General features: G+C 45.8%; 1 protein-coding gene across 5 annotated transcripts in view; it reads right to left on the bottom strand.

The window, feature by feature from the left end:
• LOC138755891 (anion exchange protein 2-like) overlaps positions 1-15,313 on the bottom strand; it is a 356,627-nt gene that overhangs the window by 332,401 nt on the left and 8,913 nt on the right. Inside the window, exon 1 of one of the 5 annotated variants that reach the window (XM_069922671.1) lies at positions 13,168-15,306. The exons of the other annotated variants lie outside the window; for them this stretch is intronic. The gene's annotated coding sequence lies outside the window, so the exon portion shown is untranslated. Of the gene's footprint in view, positions 1-13,167; positions 15,307-15,313 lie in introns of those variants that run through there. 5 annotated transcript variants of the gene reach the window in all.

Below are 15,313 nucleotides of genomic sequence, written 5' to 3'. Positions count from 1 at the left end.
GGAACATGAGGGGAAATTTCTTTACGCAGAGGGTGGTGGGGATGTGGAATGAGCTTCCGGCAGACGTGGTCGAGGCGGGATCATTGGTTACATTTAAGTAAAGACTGGATCGTTACATGGATAGGAGGGGACTGGAGGGGTATGGACCGGGTGCTGGTCAGTGGGACTAGGAGGGTGGGGATTTGCTACGGCATGGACTAGTAGGGTCGAACTGGCCTGTTCTGTGCTGTAAGTGGTTATATGGTTTATATGGGAAAAGCTATGCTCCGGAACTATGAGAAATACAATAAACACGAGGTTACGCATGATACAATATAATTGGTTACACAGGTTATATATCACGCCCCAAAAGTTAAAAAATGGGACCCAACAGTATCAGATAGATGTTTTCGCTGTAAGAAGGAAACGGGAACAACAGGACATGCAATTTGGGCATGTGAGAAAGTGGAAAAGTTTTGGGAAGATCTAAATCAGGTATTAAATAAAATCACAAAAAGCAACATACCAAAAAATCCAGAGATCTTTCTTCTATGTAATACAAGAAATAAAGAACTTGGACTCGATTTGGATGGAGCACAAAAAAGATTTATTGTGATAGCCTTAGCAGTAGCAAAAAAATGTATTATGTCAACCTGGAAATCAGAAGAGAGCCTGAGAATACAGCAATGGTACATGGAAATGAATAAATGTATTCCATTGGAAAAAATAACATATAATTTAAAAAATAAAGTCACAGTATTCGAACAAATTTGGGAACCGTACATGGAACACAACAGAGAAGTCCTACCGCGGACCTCCACCCCCTAAAATGACAGAAGAAGACGAAATGAACTGACCCAGTGTGTAAAAGTAGATGACACAATTTTCTTGTTTATTTTCATTGTGTGATGACATTGTTTAATGGGTTTAATGTATCATATATGTTGAACGTTGAGTGGGTGGGGAGGGGGGGTGAAGGAGGGAGGGAAGGGGGGGAAAGGGGAGAAAATGACACTGTGTATATTCAAGAGGGAAATGTTTGTGTGTATTTTGGTCAGTGTGGTTCATAGTGTGAAAAATTTTAAAAAATTTAAAAAATTCTTCCCTTACACCCAAGCCCAATTCGCTTGCCTCCAAGGTATCTTGGGGAGAAGTTGTGGTACCAATTTACCAATCACAATAGCTGGGATGAATCCAAGGTCTCATGGAACAGATCGGCAAACAAACTTCCTAATGGCGCTTTTGCTACAATAAACTTGAGCTAACTAACTCTTCATCATCTAAAATGTTTAAAAAACCAAACTGATGGAGGGCCTCAGTTCAGACAGGCTCTTCCATCAGTGAGTAAACACCGAGATGGTGAAGAGGCTCGAAGGGTCAGGCAATCACTTCAGGACTGTGAGCTCAACCTGTTCCTGTTCACGCTACTGACCCATGACTGCATCGCCAGATCCAGCTCCATTGTTTGCAGATGACACAGTCATTGGCCAAGCAGCAACAACGATGAATCGCACTTCAGAGAAGAGGTGGAAAATCTCATGAAATGATATGAAAGCAAAACAATATTTATGTATTTGTGTGACAGGTTATGTTGTGTTTGTATTGTATGTTTTTGGGAGATACATTGGGGCAGGCTTTTTAGTGTAGGTCACATACAAACATTTTAAAACAGATCTTATTTAAAATACTGGAGCTCTGCTAATGCTAGACAGGCTCACTAATGGATTGTTGTTTAGAAAAAGACAACAGATGAAAGAACTCATCTGAGCCACAGGCTGTCTGGTGTGCAACTTGCTGTTCTAGGAGGATCATGTGGTTTTGCAAGCAGAGAGAGTCAAACAGGCTTTTTCTCTGAGAGAGAATTCAGTTCTACAGTTCTACAGTCAGCAGCAGTAGCTGGGGCTGGAACAGGACAAGCTGGCAAACTTGTGGAAAACTCCATTTTGAAGACGGGTTGTGAGTTCTTAGTTCAGCCTGGTCAACGCCCTTGTGGTCCATACAAGAGGAGAGGACTGGCTGTCTAATGTTTCACTTGAAATAAGAGAAACAAAAAGGAACTCTGTGGTGACCTGAAAGGAAGAGGTTATCATCTGGAAAACCCAGATGGGGCAAGTTTCTTCGGCAAGACACTGATGTGGCTGATTAGAAGGGATCAGTTTGTGTCCTGGAACAACAAATCTCTCTCTGAAAACCGACAAGAACCTTCCTGAGTGGTAACCATTTACCTTTCAAGCACCAAAGCCTGGAAAACTTAATAAATGTTAAATTCTGTGCACAGTATAAGAATTGCCTGCAACCAGTAAACTTGGAGGAATGAGAAGTGAGATTGGACTGTGAACTCAAGAACTTTTGTGGACTTACACGCACATTACATACACGGGCACTTAGAATTAGAAGGGAGTTAAGTTAGTTAAGTTAATAGTGATAAGTTAAAGTTTGATGCTGTTTTCATGTTTAAAGATAATTAAAAGCAACTTTTGTTTAAATAATCATTTGTCTTGGTGAATATCTGTTGCTGCTGGGTTTTGGGGTCCTCTGGGCTCATAACATTGTGGGGGATCATCCTTTCGATTGAAAATTGGAGTTTTTGTGATTTATTAGTTAATTGGTTTTTTTTAAGCTAATTTGAAGCTTGTGTGTGGGAAAACAGCAGCAAGGGATGTTGAAACGTTTTTGTCATAATTGTTTGTCTGGTTCCATATCTGTGTATTTTGCACCGAGGACCAGAGAATGCTGTTTCGTCGGGTTGTACTTGTCCAATCTGATGATAATAAACTTGATTCTTTCAGGATTTTGTGTGTTTCTCAAGAGTGCTCTGGGGAATATGAGGTGCTGTTCCTCCAAGTGGCGGGTAGCCTCGGCTTGGCAGTGCATGAGGCTGTGCAGAAACATGCCGGTGTGGGAATGGTATGTGGAATTAGAGAGCCAGAGCACTGGGACAGCATTAATCTTGACTTCTCTTGTTTATGTTAAACCCCTCTCTCTTTTCCTAATCCTCTCCAGCTCCCCACCACTTCCCTCTCCATTCAGAAGGCCACCCCATCCCTGCTCACGCCAGCTTTTTTTTCCTTTTCTACCTATATCCTCTTACCTGTTAGCCTGCTCCTTTCACCCTCCTCTCCACTCCCCACCTCTTTATTCAGGTGTAAAACACCAAAGTCTGCAGACACTGTGGTTGAAGTAAAAACACGGTGCAGGAGAAACTCAGCAGGTCAAACAGTGTCTAACAAAGAGAAAAATTCATAAACAGTGTCTCGGGGTTGAGCCCTTCATCGAGGAAGGAGCAAAATGTCAGCAGGCGCCTGGACAAAATGGTGGGGGGGAGGGGCAGAGGGAGAAGCACAGTCCCACAGGCAGGAGGTAATAGGTGCAGAAGGGAGGGAGAGTGTACTGACAATAACCAGACCAGCAGTGGGAGTATAAGGCAGCTTTAATAAACTAATATGTACACTAAGAGGTCTTGTCTCTTTCTGCAAGATGAACCTGGAAGGCTGGACTGGAGCTCTGGACGGCTTTATAGACAAGGTCACCGGGGTGACCCCTGGTGCCCTCGTGGTGGAATTACATCTCACCACAGAGCGCTCAGCAGCAGACGGGGGTGGCTCTGTGGATGGAGAGGGAAGGGAGTGGAGAGCTGGAGGGAAGGAGACAGGGATGGGGAAGAGAAGGAAAGCCTGCCTGCTTTTTGCTTGACAAAGGGCTCAGGCCCAAAATGTTGGCTACCTCTGCTGAGTTTCTCCAGTACTACAATCGCAGCGTATGCAGCCTTTCCTGTTGAACTCCATGGGTTAAGGGTGAAAGGTTAAGAGGATCATGAAGGGGAATGCTTTCACTCAGGGCGTGGTGAGAGCGTGGAACGAGTTGCTAACATAATGGGGGATGTGGGTTGGATTTTGACATTTAAATGAAGATTGGAAAGGTACCTGGATGAGAGGGGTAGGGAAGGATATGGTTGAGTGCAGGTCGATAGGACCAGGCAGCATCAAGGTTAGTCACAGATTAGATGGGCCAAAAGGCCCGTTTCTTTGCTGTGGTGTTCTATGGTTCTCGACATCACGCATCTGCAGCAATCTGCTTTGCCATTCTTTCTATTTTCTGTGTTGATGGAATCTTGTGGCGAAGCCTCTCCAGCACTCCCCAACTCTAATGTTCACTGAACTGATTAGTTCTGTATAGTGAGGGTCAGAACAAGGCAGCACCTTGCAGGGTGCCCCTGTGGAAGTAGGCCGGAGTTATGAGAACAGTGATGAGCTTAATTTCCCACAACAAGATTGGGACGGAGAAAAACATTTTCAAACAGAGTACGGGAGGCTTTGTGTAAATAACTTGGACAAGTCTGGACAGATTAAGGCCCCGTAAACATTACTGACTGCCTGACCTTCAAGCCAGTGCTGAGAAGCAGAGTGGCCCTGATTTCACACAGCAGGCCACAAGGGGAGGGTGCGCACCACAGACAGGAGACAGAGAGCCCAGCAGAGGCTCAGTGGAACTTCAGCCCACCCCATGCCCGTGCTCACAGTTCTTTACGTTTGTTCTCTAATAAATGTGACGCACCGTTGCATGCCAATTCCCAGTTACCAGAGCAACACTGAGTTTCTCACAGAGATTGCTGGATTCGAGTGAACTACAAGCCGGAAGGACACCTGTGACTGAGTTCAGTTCTTGCAACATTTGTGCCGTTTAATCCGAGCCCAGATTAGATTCACTCCATTCATTTTCAGAACATAACAGCACAGTACAGCCCCTTCAGCACACAATGTTGTGCCAACCTCTGCAAACGAACTCCATAACAATCTAATCCCCCCCCTCCCCCAATCCTTCCCTACCTCACATCCACAACCCTCTATTTTTCTGACAAGCATGTACCTATTTAAGAGTCTTTTGAATGTTCCTATTGTACCAGCCTCCACCACCACCCCTGGCAAAGTATTCCAGGCACCGAGCACTCTCTGTGTAAAAAAATATCTCTGATGTGTCCCCTAAACTCACCTGAAACAGATGTTCTCTGGGAAAACGTGTTATAAAAATCCCTCGTTATCTTGTCTACCTCTATTCAAAAACCTCTCATTCTTCATTGTTCCAAAGAGACCCAGCTCAGTCAACCTTGCTTCATTAGACATGTTCTCCAATCCATGTTACATACTGATAAATGTCCTCAGTACTTTCTCTCAAGCATCCACATCCTTCCTGTAATGAGGCAACCAGAAATGAACGCAATACTCAGAGTTTTAAAGAGATTCAACATTATCCCATGACTTTTGAGCTCATTCCCCCAACTATTGAAGCCCAGCACATCATACACCTTCTTAACCTATCAACCTGCACAGCAACCTGGAGAGATCTATGGACTTGGATCCCAAGATCCCTTTGCTGCTCCACACTGTTAAGAATCCTGCCATTAACCACGTACCCTGACTTCAAGTTTAACCTTCCAAAATGCATCCCCTCTCATTTATCCGGATTGAACTCCATCTACTACTTCGCCGCCTAACACATTATCCTGTCTATATCCTGACAACCTTCCACATCTCCTACCTTCGATTCATCTGCAAACCCATCCACTTCTTCATCCAAGTCATTTATAAAAATTACAAAGAGCAGGAGTCCCAGAAGATCCCTGGAGAATGCCACTAGTCATTGATCTCCATGCAGAATACGTTCCATCTGCTATTAGTCTCTGCAGGCAAACTTATTCCAAATCCAAGCAGCAAGATTGTTTGGATCCCATGCCTCATGACTTTCTGAACGAGCCTATTGTGGGGGACTTTGTCAAATGCCTTACTGAAATCCATATACCAGCATCCACTGCCCTACCTTCATCTATTTCTTTTGTCACATCCTCGAAAAACTCAATTAGGCTCATGAAGCAGGACCTGCCCCTCAAAAAGTAATTGATGGAAGTCTCACTGGTCTATATTTTTTTTATATTTAGTCATACAGCACAGTAACAAGCCTGTGCCACCCGATTACCCGACAAACCTGGAACGTTTCGAACTGTGGAAGGAAACTGGAGCCCCGGGGAAAACCTACAGACAAGGGGAGAACATACAAACTCTTTACAGACAGCACTGGATTTGAACCCCGGTTCCGATTGATGGCGGTGTTGCGCTACCCACTACTGCCCCAGGAATCTCTCCATTACCAGACCAGGCAGGATTGGAGAATGGCAAATGTCTTCTTGTTGGTCTGTCCACATACCATGTCAGGAATCCTTCTTGGATACATCTGACAAATTCTGCCCATTGAACCTTTTCCACTAAAGAGGTATTAAGGACATTGAAGCCCTCCCCCCCCCCCCAAAACAACCCTATTATTGTTGCTCCGTTCCAAAGTCTGCCTGCTTATCTGCACCTCGGTTGCTATTTGGACACCTATAGACTATTCCCAATGCAATGATTACTCCCTTCCAGGGCCTGATTTCCACCTACACTCACTCAGTGGATGATCCCCCACAACATCCTTTCCTTTCTGAAAATATGGCTGATGCTGGCCCTTGTTAGCTACCCGCTCCAGGGATCATCCTATTATTCTATCACCCTCTTAATTTCACAAATTCGTGCAACTCAATCTCATGTGGAATTTCTGATGACTGAACCCCGAAAGACCCAGTGTTACATTGGCCCACTTTATTCTCCATCTCCCGCCTGCGTAGGCAAGTCGGAACCGAAGGGTCTATCATCAGATTGGAGGTTGCAGAGAGAGGGCATGAGGTTCTGGAAAGACAAAATGTCTGTGAGAACACAGTGAAGAACTATCAATCATTGCTCTGGAGTCACTAGAGAGCTACAGGATGCAGGCAGAGTCGTTGGCCCGATTATCCACAATATCTGCCAAACACACAACCTCCCAACTTCTGAGGCAGTCAGGGAATGCCACCCAGTGACCCACCACAATCTACACCTTCATCATTACTGTGTCGAGTTCTGGAATTCCTGTCCAAACACCGCTCCAGGAGCACCTTTGTCAGAGGAGTGAACCACAGGAGTCTGCAGGGGCTGTGACTGTAGTTAAAAACACAGAAATGCTGGAGAAACTCAGCAGGTCTCGCAGCATCCATGGGAGGTAAACATATTTATTACCTATCTTTTGGGCCTGAGCCCTTTTGAGGGGATAGCATAGTTGGCACAATGCTGTTACAGTACCAGTAACAGGGGCTCAAATCCAGCGCTTGTCTGTAAGTAGTTGGTATGTACTCCCTGTGTCTGTGTGAGTTTCCTCCAGGTGCTCTGGTTTCCTCCTACCTTTCAAAATATACTGCGGAGAGGGGGGGGTGGGAATATAGGTCATTTGGGTGTAATGGGCCAGCATGGGCTCGTGGGCCAAAAGGGCCTGTTATCACGCTGTATGTCTAAATTTACATTTAAAAATACATTTGTCAGAGATTCAGTCTGATGTAAGATTATCACCTCGACCAAGTCAAGGATGATCCGGGCCAAGCAGAAAAATCCCCACATCTGTCTTTATTCGATTTTGGGAGAGATGAGGGTGGAACAAGTTGCAGATGTGAACACACCACTCCAACAATGAGAAACTGGGTGAGTAGTGCAAAGGAGCTCATGAAAGCTGACCAAACACAGGACAATCCAAGAACAAAAACAGCACGTCCGTAATTAACCTAGAAGCACAACCTCACTTTTTTTCTCTTTATTTACAGAACTGTAAATTGTTCAAATTTTACGCCTATATAATACAAATCTGCTGCCACAAAACAACAAATTTTGTGACACATGTTCATGATAATAAACCTGATTCCGATCTCCAGCCATAACACGGTAGATGCAGAGAGCCGTACGTTAATCATGCAGTGGAGGGACTCTCCATTAATAACACGCTTGTATCCGACCAAGCCTCCCTTAGCGGATGGAAACCTCTGGAGAAATGACTAGTTTGATGCAGAAGAGTTATTTTAAATCAATAGCAAACCGCTCAGCGTTCAACACGGCCTCAAGAAACACGGCCTCAAAAAACACAGCCTCAAAAAACACAGCCTCAAAAAACACAGCCTCAAAAAACACAGCCTCAAAAAACACAGCCTCAAAAAACACAGCCTCAAAAAACACAGCCTCAAAAAACACAGCCTCAAAAAACACAGCCTCAAAAAACACAGCCTCAAAAAACACAGCCTCAAAAAACACAGCCTCAAAAAACACAGCCTCAAAAAACACAGCCTCAAAAAACACAGCCTCAAAAAACACAGCCTCAAAAACACAGCCTCAAAAACACAGCCTCAAAAACACAGCATGAAATGAGGGCTCACAGCAGCTTATTCACTGTCTAGTTTCATCCAGGAGCAATACTCGATCCCCACGAGAAATTGTTAACTACCACAGCACCCGTAACACTGCAACCTTCCATCATCTCCTCTCCTAAACATTGTTAACGATGTCCTGTTCTGAAAGCTTCCTCACAAGCTCACATCAGCAGTAGTCCTCACCAGCAGTCCTTCACACAAACCCAGAAGGCCATAAGATATAGGAGCAGACGTAGGCCATTCAGCCTGTCAAGTCCATTCTGCCATTCTATTATGAACTGATCCATTCTTCCACTCACCCCCTCTGCCCGGCCTTCTCCCCTTCACCTTCGATACCCTGACTATTCAGGAACCTATCAATCTCTGCCTTAAATACACCCGATAACCTGGCCGCCCCAAACCGCCTGTGGCAGCCAGGGTGTCACCATTTTCTGGCTGAAGAAATTCCTCTGCATCTCTTTTAAATGGGAGCCCTTCAATCCTGAAGTTATGCCCTCCTGTCCTGGACTCCCCTACCATGGGAAATAACTTTGCCACATCCACTCAGTCGTGAATCCACAAACCATCAAATGTTTCTCATATGCTAATCCCTTCATTTCAGGAGTAATTCTTGTGAATCTTCACAGCCCATCGAATTCAAGTTCAAGTTGAACCTAAAGGGGTAGTTGGAAATCTATAACAATGTAACAAGGACTGAAGTATAGAAATATCAAATACAAAAGCCACAAAGACAATTAGATTCTAAAAGGACAATGAGTGTAAGGGCCCTTCATCTAGAGCAGGGGTGTCAAACTCAAATTCACGGAGGGCATTTGTCCAAAATTAAAAACTTGGACAAAGTCGTGGGCCAAACTAAATATTGATTGAGTTTTCTCTTCTTTCAACATATGTAATGTTAAACTTTTTCTTATTAAAATAAATGTTTAATAATAGTTTGGGTTAAACTCTTTCCAGAAGAAGCATTAACAAATGAGAAATAAAATATTCAATCAATAATATTTCTCTCTAGCCTTTAAGTTCCTTTTAAATGTATTTTTTTTCACAAGCCAACAAGTCAAAAAAATAACAACTTGCTTCAATGAAAATCCAATCTTTCAACGATGAACAGTCCAAAGTGAACCAAAGAAAATATGAATCCAAGCTTCGCTTGCTCCACTGTGATTTACTCTGATGCACCTGGGTCTAAACCAGATACTTGGCATCTCTTCTTAGATGCAAGTTCATCAAACTCTGGGGTCAGCATTTTCCTCCCACCTGTCTTGAAAGGTCCTGTTTTCTGTCTTTCGTTTGGCCATTTTTCGTAAGGGGTTTATTACATGTGAGTTAGGCGACAGGTCGCAGATGCTAATGGAAGTAAAGAGAGGAGGTGGGGGCGATGAGCGGGCTGACAGGCCGGAGCCAACGTATTTGCAAAGCATTCTGGGATTTGTAGTATTAGCTGTGCGTGCGATATACTGGCATGACGGCCAGCGGGCCAGCTCTAATACATATTTGATATGATCTTGCGGGCCAAATATAATTATATCACGGGCCAAATTTGGCCCGTGGGCCTGAGTTTGACATGTGTGATCTAAATGCTCGTGGTATTCAAAACAACGTGGGCGAACCTGTGGCACAAGTTACAGGGACGTGATTTAGTGGGCATGGCAGAAAAAGTTACAGGGTGGAGAGGATTGGGAATTAAATATCCAGGGTTATCAGGTAACTCAAGAGGAAAGGCTGGATAAGAATGGCAAAACAGATCAATGGGCCAAATTCAGCTTCTATCTCTAATGGTCTTGTAAAATGCACAAAGCTCTATCAGTTCTGGTCGCTTCATTACGGGAAGGATGTGGAAACGTTTGAGAGGGTGCAGAGGAGATTTATCAGGAAGTTACGTTGATTGGAGAACATTGTGGTGAAAGGTATTTGCATAGATGTATGGACTGGCCAGTTGGAACCTCCCTGACCTTCCCTAACCCCTCCCTTGGCTGCTCCCCAGATTTCCTAATAAAGGCTGGCGTGCCCGGACCTTCTCTCCTCTTGCTCCTGACCCTGGAACCTGGCCAAGTAGTGTATCAGTAATGCTCAGGTTTTTGGTAATTAAAGCCGTTTAATCACCCATCACGTCAACGTGATTATTGTGCACCACATTTAATTACCAAAACAAAAGCCATGGAAGCTCAGCATACAGGACAAAACAGCAGTGATCAGGAAGATGCCTGGTCACCCAGCCCACAGACAGTGGAGTCAACCCAACCACATGGTGCAGTAACGGTCCCATCCCTGGGGTCTGCATCAACTCTGCAACGGGTAATGGGAGAAGTTTGCCGGCCAACTATGCTCACGATTGAACCCAGGGAGCCCAACGCAGACGTTACCTTCGAGAGGTGGCTGCACGGGATGCAGACGTTCATGCGCCGCCACAACCCAAGGGATGCTGAAGGTAAGTACGATCTCCTGTTTGCATCTGTGGCCGATCGGGCGTTTCAAATAATTAGAGACTGCCGAACGTACAATGAGGTGACGGCCCTGCTGCAGAAGCAGTACAGGACCCCAACAAACCCAATGCATGTGAGGTACAAATTAATGACCCAGCATCAAGCCCTGGGGGAGGAGCCAAGGGAGGGGTTAGGGAAGGTCAGGTAGGATTGGACTGGCCAGTCCGTACATCTGTGCAAATACCTTTCACCACATTCATCCCTTCTATAAGATAAAACCCGGCAGGGTGATGTGGCAACACGGAGCATGTACTGAACTTTATTACCTATATACATGGTTCACAGTGTCCATCACAGGTTCAGCCTGTCCGGTGGTCTCGTGATCCTCTTTGACGTCCGAGGCACTGGGCGAGGCCCCTGTTGTTCCTGCGTTGAGTTTGCAGGACTGTGTACCTCTGTGAGTGGAATTTCAGTTACTGAGCCTGTAGTGGATGAGTACTCCCAGTTCCCATTTATCCCTTGTCCAGATAAGACTGCAACCACGGTCATCAAAGCACTCCAGACCATATTCACTATGTTTGGATACCCCAGCTACATACACAGTGACAGTCATTCCTCCTTCATGAGTTAGGAGCTGCGACTGTATCTACAGGCGGCGGGGAGAGCCATGAGCAGAACTACTAGCTACAACCCCTACGGGAATGGGCAAGTGGAGAGGGAGAATGGTACAATCTGGAGAGCAATCCTGTTGGCCCTTACGTCAAAAGAGATGTCCGTCTTCCAGTGGCAAGAGGTGCTACTGGAAGCACTGCACCCTAATAGGTCCCTGCTATGCATGGCTACTAATGCCACCCTTCATGAGAGACTCTTTTCTTTTCCCAGGAGTTTGATGCCAGTCTGGCTGATGACACAGGGGCCATTACTTCTTTGGAGACATTTTAGACCCCACAAGACAGATCCCCTGGTGGAAAAAGTGGATCTGGTCCACGCGAACCCACAATATGCATTTGTGCGGTACCAGGAAATGATGTCAGTTCCAGACCTGGCCTAGGCAGGGTACACTAACACTGATCAGGTGACCCCAGAAGAACCAGACAATCAATCGACACAGCGCCCATCAACGTCCCAGGGTTTTAATGTACCCCCTCCCCCCATCCCTAACCCTTACCATAGAACACACCCCACCAGCACCAGTCAAAAGTCAAGCACCTGCGCCGGTCAATCCCACAGAGATCTCGCCAGCAAGGAGCCCACCCCAACAGACAGCAAAGGGCTCAGTAACCGAAATTCTACCCACAGATACACAGACGTGAGCTCGGCACAGGAACAACAGGGGCCTCGCCCAGCTCCTTGGACGTCACAGAGGATCACGAGACCACCGGACAGGCTGAACCTGTGATGGACACTGTGAACCATGTATATATGTAATAAAGTACAGTACGTGCTCCGTGTTGCCACATCACCCTGCCGGGTTTTATCTTATCGAAGGGGTGAATGTGGTGAAAGGCATTTGCATAGATGTAGGGACTGGCCAGTCCAAACCTATCTGATCTTCCCTAACCCCTCCTTTGGCTCCTCCCCGGATTTCCCAATAAAGGCTGGCGTGCTCGAACTTTCCCCTCTTGCTCCTGTACCTGCAACTGGCCAAGTTGTGTATCAGTAATGCTCAGGTTTTTGGTAATTGAAGCCGTTTAATCACCCATCATGTCAACGTGATTATTGTGCACCACAAGCGCGTATTATGAAGCGTGGTTGATAGAGCTTGTACTTTTCTCTTTGGAGTAACGAAGGATAAAAGGATAATTAATACAACTGTACATGATTCTGAGGAGCCTCGATGGGGTGGACAACCAGCACCTTTTCCCCCAGGGTGACAAAAGTAAATACCAGAAAATATCTGTTTAAGATGAAGGGAGGAATATATGTGGAAGATTACCAAAATAAGGCAAGTTCAGGGGAGATTTCAGGGATAGGGTGTGTTTCACACAGAGAAGTAACTGAATTATATTCTTGGAGACTGGAAAATAAATACTTGGATAGACAAGGACTGATTAGGGATTAGTTAACACAGTTTCATACGCCCAATTAACCTCCACCCCCAGTGCACTTTTGAAGGGAGGAAAGAAACTGGAGCCCCTAGGGAAAATCCACACAGACACAGGGAGGACGTACAAACTCCTTATAGATTGCGCGGGATTCGAACCCAGGACCTAATCGCTAGTGCTGTAACAGCGTTACACTAACCGCCCCATTACGCATCTTTATCTTTGCTACAGTTCCAGTGCCTGCTGACATTTTGGTCATAACCCGATGTAAGGGCCAAGCCCAAAATGTTGGTGACTACATAAAGGACATTGTCTGACCTGCTGAGATTCTCCTGCATTCTTTTCACTCCAAATTTCTTTTCTCACTCTCTGACTGCTCCCATTCCCTCCCTGACCCGATATCTACTTTACTCATCCCCACCACCACCCCAGACTTGCTCTCAGCGAAACCCCCTCCCTGCTCTTCAATTACCTTCTTTTGCCTTCCTCCATTCTCACACCTGAAACGTCGACCATTTCCTGCTGCAGATGCTCCCCGGCCTGCTGGATGTTTCTAGCAATTTCTGCTTTCATTCTGCATTTCCAACATCAGTAGTATCCACAGCCTAGACACCCAGATCGTAAAGCCTCGTGTCCTCCAGATCTCTGGCTATTTAATTTGTTCCGTGAAACAAGATCAATTTGTGTCCAACTATGCTCCTTTCATCTTTCATTACATTTCGGGCCTTCTGGGGACACACTGTGGGTGGGTCTGTATCAAGGTTGGAGGGTGAGTGGGTCTGAGGCACAGCTCACCCACGAATGGAAGAAGTGGTTAAGTGAGTACTGAAACCATCCATCCTGTTCACTCCAGAACCAGGCCACCGATGCCATTTACTGAGTGTTTTTACTACAACCACCGCGTCTGCAGACTCCCGTGCAGACCAAGGGTTTAAGTTGCAGAGAGGATGGGAGAGGACCAAGGGAATAACTCTGTCTGGGTGAGGCCGTTGTTGTGGGGATGTGTTACGAACAGGGCAGCTCGTGTGTGGGTGATGAAGAACGGTGATGAGTTGCAGTGACGTGTCAGGGAGAGCCTCTCCCACAGCTCCAGCTGCAGGAATTGTTCGAGCTCAGCTCTTGGCTATTTTATAGACTTCAGAATTAGAATTTATTGTCATCAACAGGTCATGAAATTCGGGGTTTTGCGACAGCATCACAGAGCAAACATTCATATTATAACCATCTTACGACATTATATATATAAAAAAATACTAGTGCACGAAAAGTGAGGCAGTGTCTTGTTCATTGATTATTCAGGAATCTGATGGCTGCGGGGAAGAAGCCGTCCTTGAGCCACTGAGTGCTCATCTTTAGGCTCCTGTACCTTTTCCCCGATGGTAGCAGAGTGAAGAGGGCATGGCCTGGGTAGTGGGGTCTTTTAGTATAGAGGCTGTTTTTTTAAGACTCCCTCATGTAGACATCCTCTATGGGGTGAAGTCTGGTGCCTGTGATGTCGTAGGCCGAGTTAACAACCCTCTGGAGTTTATTCTTGCCCTGAGAGTTGGTGCCTCCAAACCAGGCAGTGATGCAACCAGCCAGAGTGCTCTCCACGGTAGACCTGTAGAAGTTTACAAGGGTCTTTAGTGACATACCAAAGCGCATCAGACACCTCACAAAGTATAGTTGCTGGCGAGCCTTCTTTGTGATTGGATCAACATGGAGGCTCCAGGAGAGATCCTTGGAGATGTTGACACCCGAGAATTTGAACCTCTTGAGCCTCTCCACTACTGAGCCCTCCATAAGGTCTGGCTTGTGTTCCCCTGACTTCCTCCTGAAGTCCACAATCATTTTGATTTTGTTGACATTGAGCATAAGGTTGTTGTCATTACACCATTCAATAAGATAATCTATGTCCCTCCTGTACGTTTCTTCATTGCCGTCTGTGATTCCACTGACAACTATGGCATCATCGGCAAACTTGTAGATGGCACTGGAATTGTGCCTGGTCACTCAGTCATGGGTGTATAATGAGTAGAGCAGTGGGCTAAGCACGCATCCTTGGGATGCCCCTGTGTTGATAATCAGTGAGGAGGAGACATTGTTTCCAGTTTGTACTGACTGTGGTCTTCCGATGAGAAAGTCAAGGATCCAGTTGCAGAGTGTGGTACAGAGGCCTAAAGTTTGTAGCTTCTTGACCAGAGGGAATAATGGTATTGAAGGGCGAAGCGTAGAGTCTGAAGAGCAGCTGTATGTATAAATTGCTGTTTTTGAGGTGATCCAGCACTGAGTGGGGAGCCAGTGATATTGCATCTGCTGTGGAGCGATTATGATGCTCAGTGGGACCAGATCTTTACTTAGGCACGTGTTAATTCTGGCCATGACCAGCCTCTCAAAGCATCTCCTCACAGTAGAAGTTAGTGCTCCTGGGCGATAGTCGTTGAGGCAGCTCACACAACTCTACTTGGGCCCTTTTGAAGCAGGTGGGTTCCTCTGATTGCAGCATTGAGGGGTTGAAAATGTCCATGAACACTCTGGCCATTTGGTTGGCACAGATTTTCAGTCCCTTATAAGGTACGCCATCAGGGTCTGACACCTCACTAGGGTTCATCCTCTTGAATGATGTTTTGACGTCGCCA

The sequence above is a fragment of the Narcine bancroftii genome, chromosome 2, assembly GCF_036971445.1.
Source record: "Narcine bancroftii isolate sNarBan1 chromosome 2, sNarBan1.hap1, whole genome shotgun sequence".
Taxonomy (NCBI): Eukaryota; Metazoa; Chordata; class Chondrichthyes; order Torpediniformes; family Narcinidae; genus Narcine; species Narcine bancroftii.
The sequence above is the reverse complement of the archived record's forward strand: the minus strand, read 5'-3'. Positions and strand labels throughout refer to the sequence as shown.